The 20,971-nt window shown below is 48.9% G+C and overlaps 1 long non-coding RNA gene and 3 pseudogenes across 1 annotated transcript; 2 read left to right on the forward strand and 2 right to left on the reverse strand.

Annotated features, from left to right (window-relative positions):
- Positions 1–6,364: 6,364 nt before the first annotated feature.
- Positions 6,365–7,434, reverse strand: LOC132339300 (feather keratin Cos2-2-like; annotated as a pseudogene).
- A 4,367-nt stretch (positions 7,435–11,801) lies between these two features.
- On the reverse strand, positions 11,802–15,290 carry LOC132339326 (feather keratin Cos2-2-like; annotated as a pseudogene).
- A 121-nt stretch (positions 15,291–15,411) lies between these two features.
- LOC132339047 (feather keratin Cos2-2-like) lies at positions 15,412–16,499 on the forward strand (annotated as a pseudogene).
- A 1,917-nt stretch (positions 16,500–18,416) lies between these two features.
- On the forward strand, positions 18,417–20,138 carry LOC132339165 (uncharacterized). Its single transcript, XR_009489608.1, has 2 exons — positions 18,417–19,178; positions 19,478–20,138. It is a non-coding gene; the product is annotated as an uncharacterized LOC132339165 (long non-coding RNA).
- The last annotated feature ends 833 nt before the right edge of the window (positions 20,139–20,971 follow it).

Genomic DNA, 20,971 nt, shown 5'->3' on the forward strand with positions numbered 1-20,971 from the left:
CCTTTGGAAGCAAGTGAGTTGGAGGCTCTGTCCTATACTGGGCTTGAGGCTGCCTGTTTGGGGAGGGGAGGTGGAGAGAGGGCTTGGTGTGGAGAAGGGCTGTGTCTGGGCTGGGGGAACTCTTGTTCTCTTGACTAAGAAAGTGCTTTTATGGGCCTGTCTGTCCTTGCCTAGTGGTGGGGAGCAGGCAAAGAGTCGCATGGTCCTCCCTGCACAGGCTGCATCCCCCAGGCCAGGCTGTGTCTTGGCTCCCTTGTGGTGGGTGGAGAGGTTGCTCCTTAACCATCCCCATCTTGTCTCTTTCTTCTCTCCCAGGTGCACGTGTGACTCAGAGCCATGTCTAGCTGCCAGCCTTGCACCCCTTGCTACCAGCCCTGCACCCCTTGCTACTGGCCCTGCAACCCTTGCTACCAGCCTTGCACCCCCTGGTGCCAGCCCTGTGGCCCCACTGCGCTGGGCAGCAGCTGCAACGAGCCCTGTGTCAGGCAGTGCCAGGACTCCACCGTGTTCATCCAGCCCTCGCCCGTGGTGGTGACCCTGCCTGGGCCCATCCTCAGCTCCTTCCCACAGAACACCGCCGTGGGATCCTCCACCTCTGCTGCTGTTGGCAGCATCCTCAGCTCTCAGGGAGTGCCCATCAGCTCTGGGGGCTTTGATCTCTCCTGCATCACCAGGCGCCACTGGAACAGGGTCTGCTGAAGCCTGCTGGTTACTGCCTTACAGAAGGACCCCAAGAACCCAGAAGATGGAAATGGACTGAGCGTGGAGATCCTGACCATTGTTTTCAGAGGCACTGGGCATGCATGACTCCACCTGCACTGATGGTGGTGTGTCTGGGCTCTTTGAAACCATGGTCCTTGACTAAATTGCCTGTTTCTCCTGCTCTTCTTTCTCTCTTTTTCTTCTCTGTTGTTTTGTCCTCTCCTGGGTTTTGATCACTGGCTAAGCCCCATCCAAGGTGGGAAGTGCACCGTGGCCAAGGGACAGAGTGTCCTTCATCCCTCTGGTGCTTTCTTCACTATGGTGCCCACTCAGAGGACTTCTTTTCCCTCTTACAACTCATTAAAGTTTTGCTGCATCCCAGCCTGTGCCTCTGTGTGGTCCATGTCTCTCCACATGCTCTCCCCAGCTGCCAAACAGAAAGGTGTTGCTCTGGGGGGATGTGGCAGGCACTGATGAGAGCCCTGGGTCTTCCTGGAGCGATGGAAGGGTGAAACACTGTGGCAGGATATTCTGCCCTGTAATGTGGTCAGGCAACTTGGAGAATGCCTTATTTGCCAGGCTCATTTATCAGTAGTGGGCTGACAGGGGAGATCTCTGTCTGGCTCACCAAACTCCAGTCAACATCTTTACAGTGCTGCAATGACAGACACACGACTGAGAGTCAATCCCTCTATACTGTAGAACTCCAGTCCAATTTTAGACAATAAGTTCTTCTAGCATTTTCCTGCTTGGATGTGTGTATGAACTTTCCTGCCTTGGAGTGGAAATGTCCCTTTAAGACTACTCCTTTATGTCAAGTAAAAGAAATCTGCTCATGAGTGTTGGCATGCTGAGTTGCACCAATATCCATTTCAATAGTTCTTTATTTTTGATAGCTTTAATATAATTGCTTTGATATGCTGCAGCTTCCTATCATATTCTACACAGTACTAATAGTTTTAGGTGTTATACTGTGTAGTAAATAATTCTGATTCATATATTTTGTCTAATAATTTGTCATAATAATTTATTTTACATATACATATACACATATACACACACACACACACATATATATATATATACACATACACACATGTCCATATATATATATACACATGTATATATATATGTATCTAAATTTTTCCATTATTAATCCTGTGGGACAAAGTTACTTAAACCACTCACAGTCTAGGGCTAAGATTGGATGCAGCCTAACCCAAGCTCCTCGTCGAGGAGGAATTTAGAAAGCCAGGATGTCCTCTCTGCACCTCACAACTCAGCAGAACTTCTCTAATAAGCTCTCTTTGAAGCTCCCTCTCCACAAGTGACAATTTGGTGTAGTTGGCAGGATGGCAAATTTTGAGAAACAGACAAACCAGAATGTTTACAGAGGCACAGTATAGTCAAGAAAATGTGGGACATGGTAATAGAAAAGGAAAAACACACTGCCATTTTGGTGAGAGAAGTATGTTGCAAAGCAATGAAATCCAAGGCATTTAGGAAAGCTTTGCAAATTAGAAGTGGAACATCTTGGAGAGAAAGCTGAAAAGGAATTGAATGCTAAAAAGAGATTGGCTGAAAACTTGAAGAACCAGTTGTTTTACTTCTTCCAAATAAAAAGAGAATTAAATTTGCAAACATCCTGTCTCAGTGGGGAGCCTTTCCAACCTTGCTAATGAGGTAGAGTGGGAGGCAGACTACATTCTAATATTATTTCTCCATCCTTTATTCACTGTCAGAAAAGTTTGATGCAGTAAAGCCAAACTCCCCACCTCACCCTAAACCCTGCCAATTTGTAAAAACTGAATTAATTTATGAGGTAGAGCCCACTGTAACAACTAAAGATAAACCTTGCACTGTGATGCAGTCTGCTAAACTGCAAGAGCGATGTAGCAAGGATTCAAAAAAAAACCTAAACTAAGCCAGCAGCTCTATCAGAGCACACAGTCATGGCCAGCAGTGGGATGGCACACAAGGCTCTTATATAAGGCCCATTTATGTAGGATGGTAAATATAATCCTTGTCTTTAGGTCCCAAGCACTCTGCAAATAACATCCCATGAACATTCTGTTGAGTGCAGAGCACAGGATCCATTCACACAAGTGCACATCCTGGTGGAAGACAACTGGGATTCCATCTCATCTGTTGCAGAATGGAGTTAAGGGGAGTAAAAAATATCCTAGGTTGAAATACGTCTGCCAAGGAAGGTGGGAACCTCGCTTGGAATGGAAAATGTGACCCCCTTTCCTCCAAATTATTATAACTTTGGAATTATGGGGCTTTCAGGCAAAGAGATGGGAAAAAGAATAGCAGTCAACTGAGTAATGGCTTCATCCTCTGGGAGTTACAGAAGGAAAAGGGACTGCAGACTCACCTTGTTTTTAAGGAGAAAAAGGAGATTGATGTGGATGAGAGACCAAGGATCTGCATTGGCTTTTATGCTGCCCCAGGCTTAGGAGGTTGCCCAAGCAGACAGAAAAATTTTTGACATGCTCTTCTGAAATGTAAGGCATCCCACATGATACAGGCTGTGTTTCAGGTTCCTGGTGCCTTTCACTTCCTTGTTTACACTATATTTCCCTCATGGATGTTTGTTTTGAGGTTAAAATGAGATTTCCTAAAATTTCTGGGACAGGAGCATGTAATTGTGGGCAGAACACTCACACCAATTGCTGGAAAAGTCCTCTATAGACCAAGACCAGTGGCCTGGGGCAGTCCTGGGATGGTGTTTTCAACCACACTGACAAAAGGCCAAGCTCTTCTCAGCCCTGCAATCCTTGTCTAGACACTAAATGGATCCCATTTGTGAGGATACACCATGTCCTTTTCCCTCTCTCCCTCCCAGCACCTGATTGCAACTGGTCTTTCTCTTCCAGGCAGCTGAACTGCACTGCTCAGCTTCAATATTTCTCCTTCATTCACCAGTCTTGGAAGAGACTTCTCAGGCTGCTTGGCTTCCTCCACTCTTCAGGCCATGACTGGGGATCCTCAGCCAATCCATCTTTGGGCCATGAGGTGCCTTGGCATGTCCAGTCCAGCCAGGATTGTGCCTCTTGAACCCACAGTGGTCACATGTAGTTGTGTTCACAGGGGTCCCAGGATGAGGGAAGAGACGAGAAAGTTGACTTCATGTTCAGAAGGCTTGGTTTAATATTTTATGATATATATTATATTAAAACTATACTAAAAGAACAGAAGAAAGGATTTCATCAGAAGGCTTAGCTAAGAATAGAAAAGGAATGAATAACAAAGGTTTGTCTCTGACTGAGACAGTCTGGACAGCTGGACTGGGATTGGCCATTAATTAGAAACAACCAGATGAGACCAATCCCAGATCCACCTGCTGCATTCCACAGCAGCAGATAAGAATTGTTTGCATTTTGTTCTTGAGGCCTCTCACTTCTCAGGAGGAAAAAATGCTAAGGAAAGGATTTTTCATAAACATGTCGGTGACAGTCACATAAGGGCATTTTTACTTTATAGATGCACTTAGGTGGATGATTAATTCCTTTGAATGCATGGCATGGAAATTTGCATGCAATGCTGTGCAGATGAGCACAAATGAGTTTGTACATTTCTGGCACTCGTCACAACAGGATGTGTTGGCCATCCCCACAGCCTGGCCCTGCAGGTTGGGTTGCCTCTTGCATTCTCCATATTAAAAAGCTTAAAAGAGCATTAGGAGAAATGTCAAGAAATCCTGCCCAGCTTGTGCATGGAAGCCCTGAGTGGATCTGCCTCCAGTGCTGTGTGGTGGGTGCCTGTCTCATGGAGTCAAGAGCTTCAGCTGCACAGAGCAAGGAAGGCAGGACAGATGGGGACCATGGCCAACCAGGTCAGGGGGAGGAAGGCTGGAAGCTGGTGAGTTTTGGCAATAGAAAAAAGGCTTCTGCTCCCTGTGGACTTTAACTGCAGAGCAGGTGCTGTGACCTGCAAACTGGTGAGGACAAAAAGAAATATTTGGGAATTTTGATTGCCAGGGAAATGTCTGTGATGAATAAGGGGTGCAGAGCAAGGACAGGAAATATTTGAAAAAGTCATGCAAATAATCTTTAAATCTCATAAGAAATCAACAACATCCTTTACCTACCTCTTTATTCATCCTTCCCTTGGGTATTATATGGGTATTGAACCTGAACTGTTTACTGCAATCCTGAGGAGATTTTATACAGAAATGGATCCCCTTGGCACAGATGGGTCCATCTAGAGTTCCCAGAGGAACAGTTTTTGTACAGTAGCATCAGACTCAGAGCTCTTGCTGCCAGGGTTGCCTGCAATGGTTTTAAAATGTGTGATCCCCCTAAAGGCATCATATGGCCCTGCCCCTAATGAAGTGTGGAATGTTTCTCACCACTCATTTAGAACTGGAAGGTAAATCCTTTCCATGTGGTTAATTAGGGAGCTTTTCTAGTTTTGTTGCCTTGTTTGTTTTTACTGGCACAGGAGATGGTAAACAGGAGGATTTTAATCAGCTCAAGACAGCGGCATTTCTTTGTGCATTGTTTTGTCTGAGCCTTTGTCCTATGTTTCTGGCAAAATCAAGATATTCTGGCGATGCAAATTTAGTGGATCAAGATGCCTGTGTGGGAGATGCAGTATTTAGCTATGGTGAGAATCCTCTGAGCCTGGACATCTAGTGGAATTTTCAAACACCTTAAACTCCACTTCTCCAGCTTGTTTCTCCCCAGTTTGGCTATAAGGATTATTTGAGAGGGCAGAAGGTTTTTGTAATGGAGCCATGTGGAGCGGCTGCCCGTGTGCGTCACACACAGAGTGAAATGGGACTGGAAATTGTTTGGTTCTGGCAACTGACACCAGTGCTTGGTCAACAGGTCTCATAGGAGCAGAGGAAGCCTTGGTTTTGGGGCAGAGCATGGTATGCCAGTATCCCATCAGATGGACAAAGCCTGTGTCTCTGCCTGGAGACCCAGGCAGGAGGAGCATGGGAGGAAGGTCATGTGCATAACAGAGACCTGTGAATCCAAGCTGGTATTTGAGCCTAGCAATGTCTGCAGGAGTTAATTTTCTGCACCCAAGAGAACATGGATACCCAGGGAATGATATTTTGACCATTGCTTGGGGCTGAAGGCCAAGGATTAAACAGAAAATTTCAAGTACAGCTGAAAACATTCCTAAATGTTGGCATTACTAGTAAAGACACAAGTCATTTACACAGGGAAGATGGACACCTGGAACAAAATATTAGATCCTTTTGGAGGTGTTGGATTGACGTTGATGGAGACTCCACTGCACAGATTGTGTTAGCAGTCCTTACTTGTGAATCCTCTCAGCCCTACATGTCGGGACAGCAGCTGGGCCATACCAAGTGCTGAGTACTGTGTGAGGTTTGGATCTCATCTCCTTGTTCCCAGGTGTGCTGGCCACAGGCCCTAAGCCAGGCAATGAAGGAAGGATAGAAAAGGATGAGTTGTGGGCTGTTCCCGATTGTTGCTCTTCCCCATATCTCCTCCATTGGAGCCAAAGTCTCCATGATGGCCTTTGGCTGCCGAGTAGCCAGGGATGTTCTTCATTAGCTCCAAGGGAAAAGGGCACAAAATAAAATCCACCACAGTGAGCCCCAAACATTGCTTTCTCCACCTTTATCCTGAGTAGACAGGAGGAGTTGCCCTAGAACAACAGACGACTCAGAGGCCGAGGCTTGGATGCAGCACAATTTTAATAAGTTGGAAGAAGAAAAGGAGGTGGCTCACAGAGAGCACCAGGAGCAGCCACTAAGATGGAGCTCCCATGTGGTGTTCCTTGCATTGCTCTGCAGAGGAAGGAAGGACAGCAGGTCCACATTAGGGTGCCTTGGGGAGAGAGGGACAGAAAAGGAGAGGAGAATAGAACAAGGAAGTGATGGTCCAAAGTTCCAACTACAGTGTCCCAAAGCTCTATCTCTGCCCAGAATAGGGTTCTGATGTCTTGGATGCTCTTGCCCAAGGATGTTGCCAGGAGCTTTAGCAGGGACGGCATCTGCTGCCACCAAAGCAGTTGGTGATGCAGGAGATGTCAAAGCCCCCAGAGCTGATGGGCACTCCGCCACAGCTGAGGATGTTGCCAACAGCAGCAGAGGTGGAGGATCCCACGGCGGTGTTCTGTGGGAAGGAGCTGAGGATGGGGCCGGGCAGGGTCACCAGCACAGCAGGCGGCTCAATGACAACGTGGGAGCTCTGGCACTGCCTGACACAGCACTCATTGCAGCTGCTGCCCAGTGGGCAGGGGCCACAGGACTGGCCACAGGGGTCACAGGGCTTGCAGCAGGACATGGCTCGGGTTCACAGGTACACCTAGGATGGACGGCAGAAAGAAGCACAAAGTGAGGACACATGAGAACCAGCGCTACCACCAAACACCCTGCAGCCAAGGCACCTCCTGGCCCACATTGGAGTGCCCAGCTCAAAGCCCAGCAGCCACCTCAGCCAAGTCCCAGCCTCTCTCTGTCTGCACAAGACCTTCTCTCCCCTGCCCTCTCCCAGCACAAGCAGCTCCCAGGACTGTGCTACGACAGCCCCTCTCAGCTGAGACCTCCAGGCAGGCAAGAGCTGCTCTTGAAGCAGTAGCAGGAGGAGGAGGAGAAGAGGCTTTGCCCTCACCTGATTCCTGAAGAGGAGGAGGTGAGAGAAGTGGATGAGAGAGCAGAGACTTGGGCTGCCTTTTATAGCAGTCCTGCCTTGCCTCAGGCCAAGTAGCACCTTAGTGGAAGTCATAATTTTCTGACCAGCTCATGTCAAATGTGCACCATCCCAGTTAATGGTAGGGGCTGTGTCCTGGTTTCCTGCTCTGCTGCCTTTTCATTTCCTGGTAATTTTGCTTGCTTTCCTATATGAAAGGCTACTTCTGTAAGTGCCGACAGGATAAGCCCAAGGATTTCCGGGGCAGAAAGACGTCAGCATAGGCAGAAGTCTCTGGTCAAATGCCAGCAGCCTCCTTTGTGGGCAAGTGATGTTCTCTTGTGTAATTTCTGCGTGGTTCATTTGTGGCAAAATTGTCAGGAAAGGGGCTGTGGTCTTGTTCTTCTTGGTCACATGCCCAAAAACTGCAATGTGAAGGGACATGACAGAGGTTTGGCATGTTGTTTCCTTCTTCCACTCATCTCCTTCTTTCCACCTGCTGTCTGTGTCTCTCCAGGCCAGTCTAGACGGGATGTGTTGCCCTCTCTCCCTCAGCCTGAGAGGCAGATGGACACCCCACTGGAGCTCCACTGCATCTTAGTGGCTGCTCCTGGTTCCTTCTGTGAGCCACCTCCTTTTCTTCCTTAGACTCACCAAATTATTTGTGCATCCATAACTGGGACTCTTTTTCATCCTTTGTTTTGTGGCAACACTTGCAGTCTGCTCAGGAAAAAAGGTGGAGAAGCTCTAAGTGGGATTCCCTGTAGTAGATTTTACTTTGTGTCTTTTCCCTTGCGGCTGATGAAGACATCTCTGGCTACTCTGCAGCCAATGGACATCAGGGAGATCCTGGATGCAAAGAGTGGCAGCAGTGAATATGAGAAACAATCTTCACTTTGGGGATAACAGCTCACAACCTCATCCCTTCCTTCTCCTCTGCATTACCTGGTCCATGAGCAGCACATGTGGTCAAAGACATGACACCCTTATGACATCTGTATAATCCTTCAGTACTGGCAGGGCCCAGGTGCTATCCAGACATGCAGGGCTTGAGATGATTCACAAGCTGTGATCAGTGTCTGCCACAATCAGGCTGTGCAGAGAAAAGCAATGTGTAACATTTGTCAATGACCCCCTTCCCTCTGAATTATGTTAACTTTGAAATTAAGGAGATTTCAGACAAAGATATAGGAAAAGGAATAACAGTCCTTTACTAATAAATACCTGTATAACAACCCAAACAAACAACAACAGCAGCACCAAACAGAACCACACACCGTCCTGGCCTCTCTCAGCCGCAGGTGCTTTCCCTTTGCTGCAGTTCCGGGCACAGCCAGCAGGGGCGCTGCTGGCTCCCAGCCGGGCAGGGCGGGTGTGATGATTCCACCAGACCAGCAGGGGGCGCTGTGGCACAGCCGCTTGTCCTTCATACGGCAATGGTGGACAGGCTGGATGGTGAAACGGGCTGCAGCAGGAACCTCGGAATGGGGCTGGATGGTGAAACGGGCTGCAGCAGGAACCTCGGAACGGGGCTGGATGGTGAAATGGGCTGCAGCAGGAACCTCGGAATGGGGCTGGATGGTGAAATGGGCTGCAGCAGGAACCTCGGAATGGGACTGGGTGGTGAAATGGGCTGCAGCAGGAACCTCAGAACGGGGCTGGATGGTGAAATGGGCTGCAGCAGGAACCTCGGAATGGGGCTGGGTGGTGAAATGGGCTGCAGCAGGAACCTCGGAATGGGGCTGGATGGTGAAATGGGCTGCAGCAGGAACCTCGGAATGGGGCTGGGTGGTGAAATGGGCTGCAGCAGGAACCTCGGAATGGGGCTGGGTGGTGAAATGGGCTGCAGCAGGAACCTCGGAATGGGGCTGGGTGGTGAAATGGGCTGCAGCAGGAACCTCGGAATGGGGCTGGATGGTGAAATGGGCTGCAGCAGGAACCTCGGAATGGGGCTGGGTGGAGAAATGGGCTGCAGCAGGAACCTCGGAATGGGGCTGGGTGGTGAAATGGGCTGCAGCAGGAACCTCGGAATGGGACTGGGTGGTGAAATGGGCTGCAGCAGGAACCTCGGAATGGGGCTGGGTGGTGAAATGGGCTGCAGCAGGAACCTCGGAATGGGGCTGGGTGGTGAAATGGGCTGCAGCAGGAACCTCGGAATGGGGCTGGGTGGTGAAATGGGCTGCAGCAGGAACCTCGGAATGGGGCTGGATGGTGAAATGGGCTGCAGCAGGAACCTCGGAATGGGACTGGGTGGTGAAACGGGCTGCAGCAGGAACCTCGGAATGGGGCTGGATGGTGAAACGGGCTGCAGCAGGAACCTCGGAATGGGGCTGGGTGGAGAAATGGGCTGCAGCAGGAACCCCGGAACGGCAGCTGGAACGACAGGGGGGACTCACCCGGAGCAGCAAGCAAGAGGCAGCAGAAACGCAGCAGCAGCAGCAGCCTGGCTCCCAAACACAGCCAGGAGAGGCTTTCCTGGAGGGGGAAGGGGCCCAGAATCCTGGAGGGGAAAAGGGCCTGGGAAAGGGCCTGGGATCAAGTTTTGCCTGAGGCACATAAGCAGATGGTAAAAAGGGTCCCACTCTAGTGAGATGGGGTGTTAAGGTCCCAGTGCAATGGCCGCCCCCAGAAGCAGACCTTCACTCATGGTAGGACAAGTTAGCAGGAGATGGAGCCTCACTCCTCCCACAGCGACCACAGCCTGCTTTCCTCTGAATTCCGAGAGAGCAAGAGACCTAGGAGCTGCACCCAGCTCTCTTTGGCCCAGCTGTAATCTGGCAGTATCTCTGTCCCTCCAAGAGAAACTCCCCAGCTGAAAGAGTAGCCAGCTGTACCATTCCTGTGGCAATTTGTTTTTCTCTCTTAAGTACCTATTGTTATGGTTTCTTGGCAACAAATGGGAGAAAATTCCATGAGAGATAGAAACAAAAGGAAAAATCCTAAACCCCAACATGAAAACGAGGTTTGTGTGTCAGAGTGAAGAATGATGGAGTAGTACTTTATGACCTGACCACAGATTTGGGATACTCTCAAAAAGAAAAGATTCATCAGAAGATCTGGAACCATATCCAAACAAGTCCATGGACATAATTAACATATGCACATGTATTCAAAAAGTGATGAATGTGTATTAGTTTTTGGAATACAGCCTGGTCTTTTATGTCAGTGGGCATGCTTAGAGAGGACAACCCCATGCATCCAGCTCTCTAATAAAGTAACATCAGCTTTCTGACACAGGAGATTGGTTGGAGAGTTTATTTCCCAGTTTTTGGTGACAGCAGGCTTTGAGCAGCCTGGTCTGGTGGAAGGTGTCTCTGCCCATGGCAGTGGGTGGGAGAAGATTGTCTAACCTAAACTCTATGATGACTCTGTGATCTGTGGGCTGTCCTTGGCAGGCCCTGTCTTCACCAGGGTCCATCTCCCTTTGTCTGTCTTGCAGTCCCCTTTGGGCACGGGTTTGGTCAAAGGCTTCAGCTGGGGAGGCATTGATGAACAGATTACGTCTATCCATACATGGCAGAAATGTGAATTAATAGTGAAGCCCTAAGTCTTCTGCACAAACTCAGCCTAAAGTCATTTAGCACAGCATATCCTGAGAATGGCTGATTCAATTCTAACTTCTGAAATATCTCAGCACTGCATCTTAGGACAGAGATGGGCACTGCATGAGCTGAGGGCCCCTGTGAGATTAAGATGTGTTCCTCATCTGCCTGTGATGCTGTGCGCAGACCATGGGCCCAGACTGGGTAATGGAGGGGAGGAGAAGGTAGGGATGAGGTTGTGGGCTGTTTCCACACATTGCTGTTTCCCAGCTGTTGGGAGGAAAAGGTTGAAACTGGAAGACTTGGAGAGCAGGGTGATGATTTGCACAAAGTGACTTTGTAGGTGGGGAGGCTGAGAACATCCATGTGGGAAAATTACTGCTGATTATCCTGTCTCTCTTTCAAGAGATAGTTTAAAAGCTATCAGAACCTTAGGAGACATCTCTCACAGGTAGTCTTGAGCCTCCTGCTGGGAGAGTGAGAGATCAGAAAACTCAAAGGTCATAAAAGCACAGCATTGTGATAAACTGCATGTGCAAGAGGCCCCTTGAGATACTGGGACAGGCAGTGACCCGCCAGGATTGGGCTGACCCTAATGGTGCCACCGTTCCTCTCTTATGTGTCTCTGCAGCCTGGCAGTGCCTTGGGACCCTTGAGTTAAGGAGGTAATGAAATAAATCTACTCTTTGCATTTCAGCTGTGCATTGGTGACCAGGACATATCAATTCACACACCAACCCACTCCTGCAACCCTTTGGAACCATGCTGTTCATGATGGACATTGACTGTGCAGTACCCAGGTACGTTTTCCTCAGCTCCAAGACTACAGGGCAAAAAGTAAAATCAACTGCAGGAACACCCACCCTCTGCTTCTCCACCTTTTATCCTGAGCAGACTGGAAGAGTTGCCATGGAAAGGAACAAAATTTGGAGGACAAGACTTGGATGCAAAACAACTTTATTGAGTCCAAAGAAGAAAAGCGGGTGGCTCACAGAGAGCACCAGGAGCAGCCACTAAGGAGTGGTGGAGTTACTGCAGGGTATGCCCACCCTGCAGAGGACAGCAAGGCAACGTGTCCCCACTAGACTGGTCTGGGGAGACACAGACAGCAAAGAGAGGAAAAAGAAAAGTAGAAGGGAACAATGGCTTGAAGATGTAAACTCAATGTCCCAAAGCTCTATCTTCGGCCCAGAAACATGTTCTGCGGGCTTGGAGGTTTGTGCCAAAGGATGTTGCCAGGAGCTTTAGCAGGGACGGCATCTGCTGCCACCAAAGCAGTTGGTGATGCAGGAGATGTCAAAGCCCCCAGAGCTGATGGGCACTCCGCCACAGCTGAGGATGCTGCCAACAGCAGCAGAGGTGGAGGATCCCACGGCGGTGTTCTGTGGGAAGGAGCTGAGGATGGGGCCAGGCAGGGTCACCACCACAGCAGGTGGCTCAATGACAACGTGGGAGCTCTGGCACTGCCTGACACAGCACTCATTGCAGCTGCTGGCCAGCGGGCAGGGGCCACAGGACTGGCCACAGGGGTCACAGGGCTTGCAGCAGGACATGGCTCGGGGTCACAGGTGCACCTGGCACGGAGGGCAGGGAGAAGCACAAAGTGAGGACACATGAGAAGCAGCCCTGCACCCAAACACCCTGCAGCCAAGGCACCTCCTGGCCCACATTGGAGTGCCCAGATCAAAGCCCAGCAGCCACCTCAGCCAAGTCCCAGCCTCTTTCTGTCTGCACAAGACCTTCTCTCCCCTGCCCTCTCCCAGAACAAGCAGCTCCCAGCCCTGCACTACGACAGCCCCTCTCAATTGTGATATCCAGCCAGGCAAGAGCTGCTCTTGAAGCAGCAGCAGGAGAAGGAGAAGGGGCTTCCCACTCACCTGATTCCTGAGGAGGAGGAGGTGAGAGAAGTGGATGAGAGAGCTGAGACTTGGGCTGCCTTTTATAGCAGTCCTGCCTTGCCTCAGGCCCAGAGGCACCTTAGTGGAAGTCATAATTTTCTGACCAGCTCATGTCAAATGTGCACCATCCCAGTTAATGGTGGTGGATGTGTCCTGGTTTCCTACAATGCCTCCTTTTCATTTCCTGGCACATGCCACGTGCTTTCCTATATGAATTCTTTTGTAAGTGCTGAGATGAGAGGCCCAAGAATTTCCAGGGTCATAAAAACATGCAGAATGCCGACATCCTGGTCTGGTGGCATCCCAGGCAGGCATGTAATGAAAGCTGTGTAATTTCCATGGGTTTGTTCATGCAAAAATATGGCAAAGATGTAGTGGCAAAGAAGAGTTCTCCTGTATTGGCATACATGACAACCTTGAAGGACTGCAGCCTACAGGAAGAGCTCATCCTGGAACAGAGAAAAATGTGAGGAGGCAGAAAAGAACAGTTGTGCACTGACCAAAATTATTCTATTCCATACCCCAAGTGCCATAGAGGGCTGGAGGAAATTGAAGATTCATTAATGAAGGTTGGAAGTTGAATATTTAAGAAAGAGATGTGGATGAACTAAATCATGGAATCAAAGAATCATCGAATGTTAAGGGTGGGAAGGGACCTTAAAGATCATCTAGTCCAAACGCCCCCTGCCATGGGCAAGAACACTGAAGTTAATTCAAGGGTCTTTCTGGAGGAGAAGGGGTTGTGGGTTTTTTTTTCTTTTCTGATGTTTCTCAATATCCTGTTTTATTTTTTCATTGTCAGCATCTTAAACAAATGTTCCCCAACTGAACTCTATTTTTTTCTTTTCCCAACAATCTATCCCTCACTGACCATGTGTTCTGGCCAGTCCACTCTGTACTTTTTTCAAACAGGCCTTTCAGAAGATCTCAAGTGTCTTTGTAGTCCCAAATTTCTGAGGTTTGAGCAGTAAAGGGTGTTCCCCGTGAACTCCATGCTTCAGGAGAGGTGGGAGAGAGGGATAGACACAAAGTAGAATTCTCCTGTGTTGGCATCCAGGCAGGAGGACCTTGCACCCTTTGGTGGAAGGCTGAGCTCTGCAGGAAGGGGCCTCAGTTCTCCCCTGGCATCCCAATTTTCCCCATGGACCCTGAGATGGGAAAAAGATCCTCTTGCTGTGAGGAGCTGGGATTATTGCCTCAGGGAAGAGGAAATAGTGGAGGAAAGAACTTCTGCCATAGACCTGTCCCAAGATGGGATTGCAATTGCAGTGAGAGAGCAAGCGTTGCTCTGACTGGTGCTCTCTTTCCAGGACCATGGCAGGAACTGGTGGTGGTTTGTCCGTGCCACCTTGCCAGCCCATGTGAATAACATTTCCTCTCCCAGAGGTGTTCTGTGTGATGAGAGCTGGGAATGTGCTGTCAGCAAGATGCCTCAGCCCTGAAAATGCGTGCAATGAACAAATGGGGCTACATGGGGCACTGCAAGGCTGTGCTGGAAGAGCTGTATCTGTCTTCTCTGAGAGAAAGAGTATTTCCCTCTCAGAAAAAAAAGTAAGGAGAAAATGTTGTGGGTTGAGATAAAGACATAGGGATTTCTTACCAGTTACCAAGAGAAAAAACAAGGCTTGATTTGGGGAACATTCAATGTTCATTTTACAAACAAAACAAAGTAAGACTGTGCAAAAAAACCCACTAAAATAACTTCACTCCATCTCCAGCTCTTTTTCAGTGATGCAACTGCTCTTCCTTATCCCTGGTTCTCTTCTGTTTTCTCTATGTTTAAGCAGAACAGCAGGATAGAGAATGAGGGGTTTCAGTCAGAACACAAGTTATTTTTTGGGCAAAGATCGATTTCAACAGAACTGATCATGAAAAAACAGCAGGATTTCGGCAGTTAGCCTAAAAAAAAAGTCACACCTTCCTACTTTACCAGACACAGTTGCTGGACATGCAATTTTTGGGGGGTATGAAGTCCTGGTCCTTGAACATGAAAGGAGTTTGACTGAAAGAGGTTTAACTTCCCCTGTATCACACAAGAGAGTCTGTTCTACATTTCGCAACAGAGCACAACCCAGGTCCCAGTCCATTCAGTTCAAAACCCATTTGCTGTGAGATGCAACCACTTCCTCGCTCAGCACCAGGAAGATGAGCAGTACAAGTTCATCCAGCATAGGTCTGGGGAGGAGGAACCTGTGTTCCATCCCAGTCACCAGCAACACTCCAGCATAACAGGATCCATTCAGCGACTTCAGTTCAGTGGTCTGCCTGGAACAACTCAAAATTATGTGTGCTCATATGAGGACAGGAAGACGTCAGTGCCTGGGGTCTCTGCTGACACAGCATGTCCTCGCATATGGCAGTCCTTGGTCAAGAAGCACAAAACTGGTGCCCATTTCCTGGCAAATTTGACAAAAACAAACCCACAAGAATGACACAGGTTCACATCAGCTGACCTCGTGGAATGCCAACAGCCCTTGATCGAGGCATTCTGCAGGTGCAGATGTATTTACCTCCCGGAAATCCTTGGGCATGTCCTCCCGGCACTTACAAAACCCCTCAAGGGGGAAGGAATATGGCATGTGAAAGGAAATGAAAAGACAGCAGTGCAGGAAACCAGGACACAGCCCCTACCATTAACTGGGATGGTGCACATTTGACATGAGCTGGTCAGAAAATTATGGCTTCCACTAAGGAGCCTCTGGGCCTGAGGCAAGGCAGGACTGCTATAAAAGGCAGCCCAAGTCTCTGCTCTCTCATCCACTTCTCTCACCTCCTCCTCCTCAGGAATCAGGTGAGTGGGAAGCTTCTTCCTTTCTTCCTCTGGCTGCTGCTGCTTCCAGACCAGCTCTTGCCTGGCTGGAGGTCTCAGCTGAGAGGGTTCTGTCATAGCCCAGGGCTGGGAGCTGCTTGTTCTGGGAGAGGGCAGGGGAGAGAAGGTCTTGTGCAGACAGAGAGAGGCTGGGACTTGGCTGAGGTGGCTGCTGGGCTTTGATCTGGGCACTCCAATGTGGGCCAGGAGGTGCCTTGGCTGCAGGGTGTTTGGGTGCACTGCTGCTTCTCATGTGTCCTCACTTTGTGCTTCTCCCTGCCTTCCATTCTAGGTGCACCTGTGACTCCGAGCCATGTCCTGCTGCAAGCCCTGTGACCCTTGCTGCCAGCCCTGTGGCCCCTGCCCACTGGGCAGCAGCTGCAATGAGTGCTGTGTCAGGCAGTGCCAGAGCTCCCACGTTGTCATTGAGCCGCCTGCTGTGCTGGTGACCCTGCCCGGCCCCATCCTCAGCTCCTTCCCACAGAACACCGCCGTGGGATCCTCCACCTCTGCTGCTGTTGGCAACATCCTCAGCTGTGGCGGAGTGCCCATCAGCTCTGGGGGCTTTGACATCTCCTGCATCACCAACTGCTTTGGGGGCAGCAGATGCCGTCCCTGCTAAAGCTCCTGGCAACATCCTTGGGCACCTCCCAAGACCTCTGAACCTGGTTTTGTGCTCAGATAGGCCTTTGGGACATTGTATTTAGAGCTGCAGGCTTCTCTTTCCTTCTTCTGCTCTCCCCTCTCTTTTATCCACTGTCTGTGTCTCCCCAGACCAGTCAAGTGTGGACATGTTGCCTTCCCTCCCTCTGCAGGGCAGGCCGATGCACACCCTCCATGAGCTCCACTGCATCTTAGTGGCTGCTCCTCTTGGCTTCTCTGAGCCACCTCCTTTCCCACTTTACACTCAATAAAGTTGTTTTGCATCCAAGCCTTGGCCTCCACATCTTCCTTTTTTCTATGGAAATTGTTCCAGTCTGCTCAGGGTAGAAGGTGGATGGGCAGAGCGTGGGACTCCCTGTAGTGGATTTTCCTTTCTGCCTTTCTCATTGGAGTTAATGAAGAAAATCCCTGGCTAGTCCACAGCCAATGGCAAACAGGGAAAAGATAGCTCCAAGGGATGGTGGCAGGAGTGGGGAAGGGAAACAGCAATGTCTGGGACCAGTCCACAGCCTCATCCCTTCCTTCTCCTCCCCTGCATTACCCAGTCTAGGGCCCATGAGCAGCACATATGGTCAAAGGCAGATGAGACAGGTACCTCATAGAGTCCTTCAGCACCTGGCAGGACCCAGCTGCTGTCCAGACATGCTGGGCTGAGGTGATGCAGAATTTGAGATCAGCATCTGTCAAATTACGCAGGCCATGGGGTGGCACCTTCATTAAGGAAAGAGAAGTACTCAGGATTATTAAATGCTCAAGGTCTAAAGGAGTGAAGGAATTGGCTTAGGGACTGGGTTCAAATGTAAATAGTGGCCTTTCCAGGAATGTAAGCCTCTGGGAAAGGAAAGCTGCAGGTTGCCTGGAAACACTGATAGCAAACAGCTGAACTTGGCAGGAGTCAAAGCCGGGAGCTGCAGCTTCTGCAGATGAAAGACTGCATCTGCCAAAGGCCAAACCACTTTGCCAGGAAGCTTGCTTTTAATGAAAACCCTTCAAGAGGAGAGACAGTGGGTGGTTTCCCTGTGTGGTGATGCCAGCAAATGCTGGAATTCCCCGCTGCACCCTGAGGCCATGAGGCCCTGAAATCAAGGCCAAATGTTTGAATGCCTGATAAGAACAACAGAACAGAACAGCATTTTGCTCTTACCAAATTAATGGAACAATGTAGCCTTGGAGAATTAGGTTTGTTATAAATAACTGGAGAGTTGTTGGCTTTTGCTATTACAGATTAGCTTTTGCAGATTATTATTAATCACAACAATTTTGATGTAGTACAATTTGCAATCACTTTTAACTGGTTTTGGATATAGCATAATTTTTCAGCTTTTGTGGCCAATGCTCCGGCCATGTGTAGTTTATATATATTAGTGTGATTAATATATTATAGATTTGGCTTTTGCAAAATATTAAAATAGAGACTATGTAATATTAACATTTGCAGAACATTTTTATCTTTGTAACTAGCTGACAATAGTGAGAAAACTCAGATAAGTTTGTGGAAATAGCTAAAACTGTCAATATGATTAGATAACATAGAAGGAACCACATTGATAACATTGAAGGAAGGGATGTGAAAATGACTCCTGCCACTGACCCTGTGGTGATCAATAATTCCCTGTTTGTCATGTGAGGAAATGGCATACATGTAAGAAAATGGCATATACATTGTAAAGAAATGACATACACTACTCCCAGAAATCAAATCTACACTATTGCATGACAGGTCAAGGGTGGAACAAAGCTAAAGAGTTCCTGGAACATGTAAAAGAACTCACATAATGTTTGAATATGTATAATACTCATGAATGTGAATGGAACTAATGTAATGAAAAAGTATACATGAAAATTGTTTTAAGCTAACATTGTGCTTCTGGCAGTTTGCCAGGTGCCCCAGTGCTGGATGTTGTCCTTTTCCTCCCTGAATTTTCAGTTAGGGAATGAAAATCTGCAGAGGTGGGAAGACATGCTTGGACTTTTTCCCTGAACATATATCAAGAAATGGAGGATGAAGGAGGCAGAGGACTGCATTTCAGTTCTGTGTGTACTTCTCTGCAAGCACCATTCATTTGTAGATTGGCTTCTTCTGGCAAAAATACCCAGCTACTCTGTGATGCTGAAGGACACACCAAGGGCAGGGCTGACTGAGGGAATCTTCATGTGCCCTCATGATGAAGGTCACACACATACAAATGCACACACACACAGACTGACTCGTGTGCTCCTGCATGGCTGCATGGAGCCAAGCAAAACTCTATATATTCATTGAAGGCCATAAAAATAGCAGCAACTCAGAACTCTGCTGAGGACATGTTGGGAGCAAGTCTGGCGGGAGAGGACTCAGGTACACCAGGGAAAGACCAGGTTACAGACACACTGCTGGTGTTCAGAGATGACCAACAGACACTGAAGGCTAAGAGGATGAGGCAAATGAGACCACATGAATTTTCCTGTGAGCAATGTTTGTGGAGTCAGGGGGATACAAAGAAAAGGATGCTTAATGTCCCCTCACATGGCAGTCCTGTGCATGCAAGAATGAGTGCAGTGTACATTCCTGACATTGTACACTGCCCTCATTCCTGCATGCACACAGAGTTTATGTCACAGGTTCACATCAACAGACAACATGGAATTCCACCATTGGAGCCTTCTGGCTGAGCTGACATATCTATATCCTGGAAATATTTAGACCTCTCATCCCAGCACTTACAGAAGACTTCAGATAGGAATTGAGATGGAATTAGACAGGAAATGAAAAGACAGCAATGCAGGAAACCAGGATACAGCCCCTACCATTAACTGAGATGGTTGACATTTGACATGAGCTGGTCAGAAAATTATGACTTCCACTAAGGTGCCTCTGGGCCTGAGGCAGGGCAGGACTGCTATAAAAGGCAGCCCAAGTCTCTGCTCTCTCATCCACTTCTCTCACCTCCTCCTCCTCAGGAATCAGGTGAGTGCAAAGTTCTTTCTTCGCATCTCCTCCTTGAAGATGAGATCTGTCCTGGCTGGAGATCTCAGCTGAGAGGGGCTGTCGTAGCGTAGGGCTGGGAGCTGCTTGTGCTGGGAGAGGGCAGGGGAGAGAAGGTCTTGTGCAGACAGAGAGAGGCTGGGACGTGGCTGAGGTGGCTGCTGGGCTTTGAGCTGGGCGCTCCAATGTGGGCCAGGAGGTGCCTTGGCTGCAGGGTGTTTGGGTGCACTGCTGCTTCTCATGTGTCCTCACTTTGTGCTTCTCTCTGCCCTCCGTGCCAGGTGCAACTGTCACCCCGAGCCATGTCCTGCTGCAAGCCCTGTGACCCTTGCTGCCAGCCCTGTGGCCCCTGCCCGCTGGCCAGCAGCTGCAATGAGTGCTGTGTCAGGCAGTGCCAGAGCTCCCACGTTGTCATTCAGCCACCTGCTGTGCTGGTGACCCTGCCTGGCCCCATCCTCAGCTCCTCCCCACAGAACACCGCCGTGGGATCCTCCACCTCTGCTGCTGTTGGCAGCATCCTCAGCTGTCAGGGAGTGCCCATCAGCTCTGGGTGCTTTGACATCTCCTGCATCACCAACTGCTCTGGTGGCAGCAGTTGTTGTCGTCCCTGCTAAAGATGCTGCTGCCAGCGTCCTTGGGCAAGAACCTCCAAGACTTCAGAACATGGTGCTGGATTGAAACAGAATTTTGGAACAATGGATTTAGACTTTTGTTGCTATTAATTTCATCTTCTCCTCTCTCCTCCCTTCCTTTCCTTTCCCTTCCTTTTTACCATCACCCAATGCCAGCCTAGTTAAACTGTCTCCCCCCCCACCCCTTCCTCCCTCTATCTGCTGGCCAGGCCTTTGGACACACCCATTGCATCTTTGTAGTTGCTCCTGGTGCTGTCCCCTATATACCTGCTTTTTTCCTTTAGTCTCAATAAAGTTTTTTGCATTCAAACCTTGGCCTCTGATTTCTCCTTCATTCTGTAACAACTCTTCCAGTCTCCTCAGGAGTACAGTGGAAAAGCAGGGAGTGGAACTCACTGCTATGGATTTTCCTTGTGCCCTTTCCCTTCGAGCTGACAAGACATCCCTGACAATGAGGGTGATGAGGCACTGGAACAAGTTGCCTGGAGAAATTGTAGATTTCTTATTCCTGGAAATGTTCAAGGCATGCTTGCTCAGGACTTTGAGCCACTTGGTTTGTTGGAGGCAGTCAATGCCTCTTTTGTGGTGTTGCTGTGGATTTAAAAATGAAATTAAATGTTATTTAGGTTCCCTTGAGTTGACACAGCTGCGCAGAAGGAACACCCAAAAAACATGGTGTAAAGGCAAAGAGTAATTTTTTTTCCACACCTTGCTCCATGGAGGAGGTTGAAACAATGCTTGGGAAGAGATGCACAAGTGAGAATATCGTCTCCCTTAGGCTCAGTCCTTGCTGGCAAGGCTCCTCTTTGACCAGTGCTCAAGTATGTCTTTGAGAGGGCCTCCATGTCTTTCTAAGCACCGGCGTTGTTTCTTTACAGATTCTGCTTCTTCAAACTCAGGATAAAACAGGAGTAGGTATCACTTATGGGTTTTTTTTGGACACAGTTGGAGCTGACTGTCAGACATGGCAGGAGCTGCTGGAATGTTGTCCCAGAGCCCATTCCTGCAGCCTTCTTCCCCAGCTGCCAAGCTTTGCCACTTCGACACAAGAGGGAAGATCCATTACAGTGTGAAAAACAATTGGATTAATAAAATTTCCAACAGCCACACAGTGGTCCAGGCTTAAGTCAGGGATGAATGTAA

The sequence above is a fragment of the Haemorhous mexicanus genome, chromosome 28 (assembly GCF_027477595.1).
Source record: "Haemorhous mexicanus isolate bHaeMex1 chromosome 28, bHaeMex1.pri, whole genome shotgun sequence".
Taxonomy (NCBI): Eukaryota; Metazoa; Chordata; class Aves; order Passeriformes; family Fringillidae; genus Haemorhous; species Haemorhous mexicanus.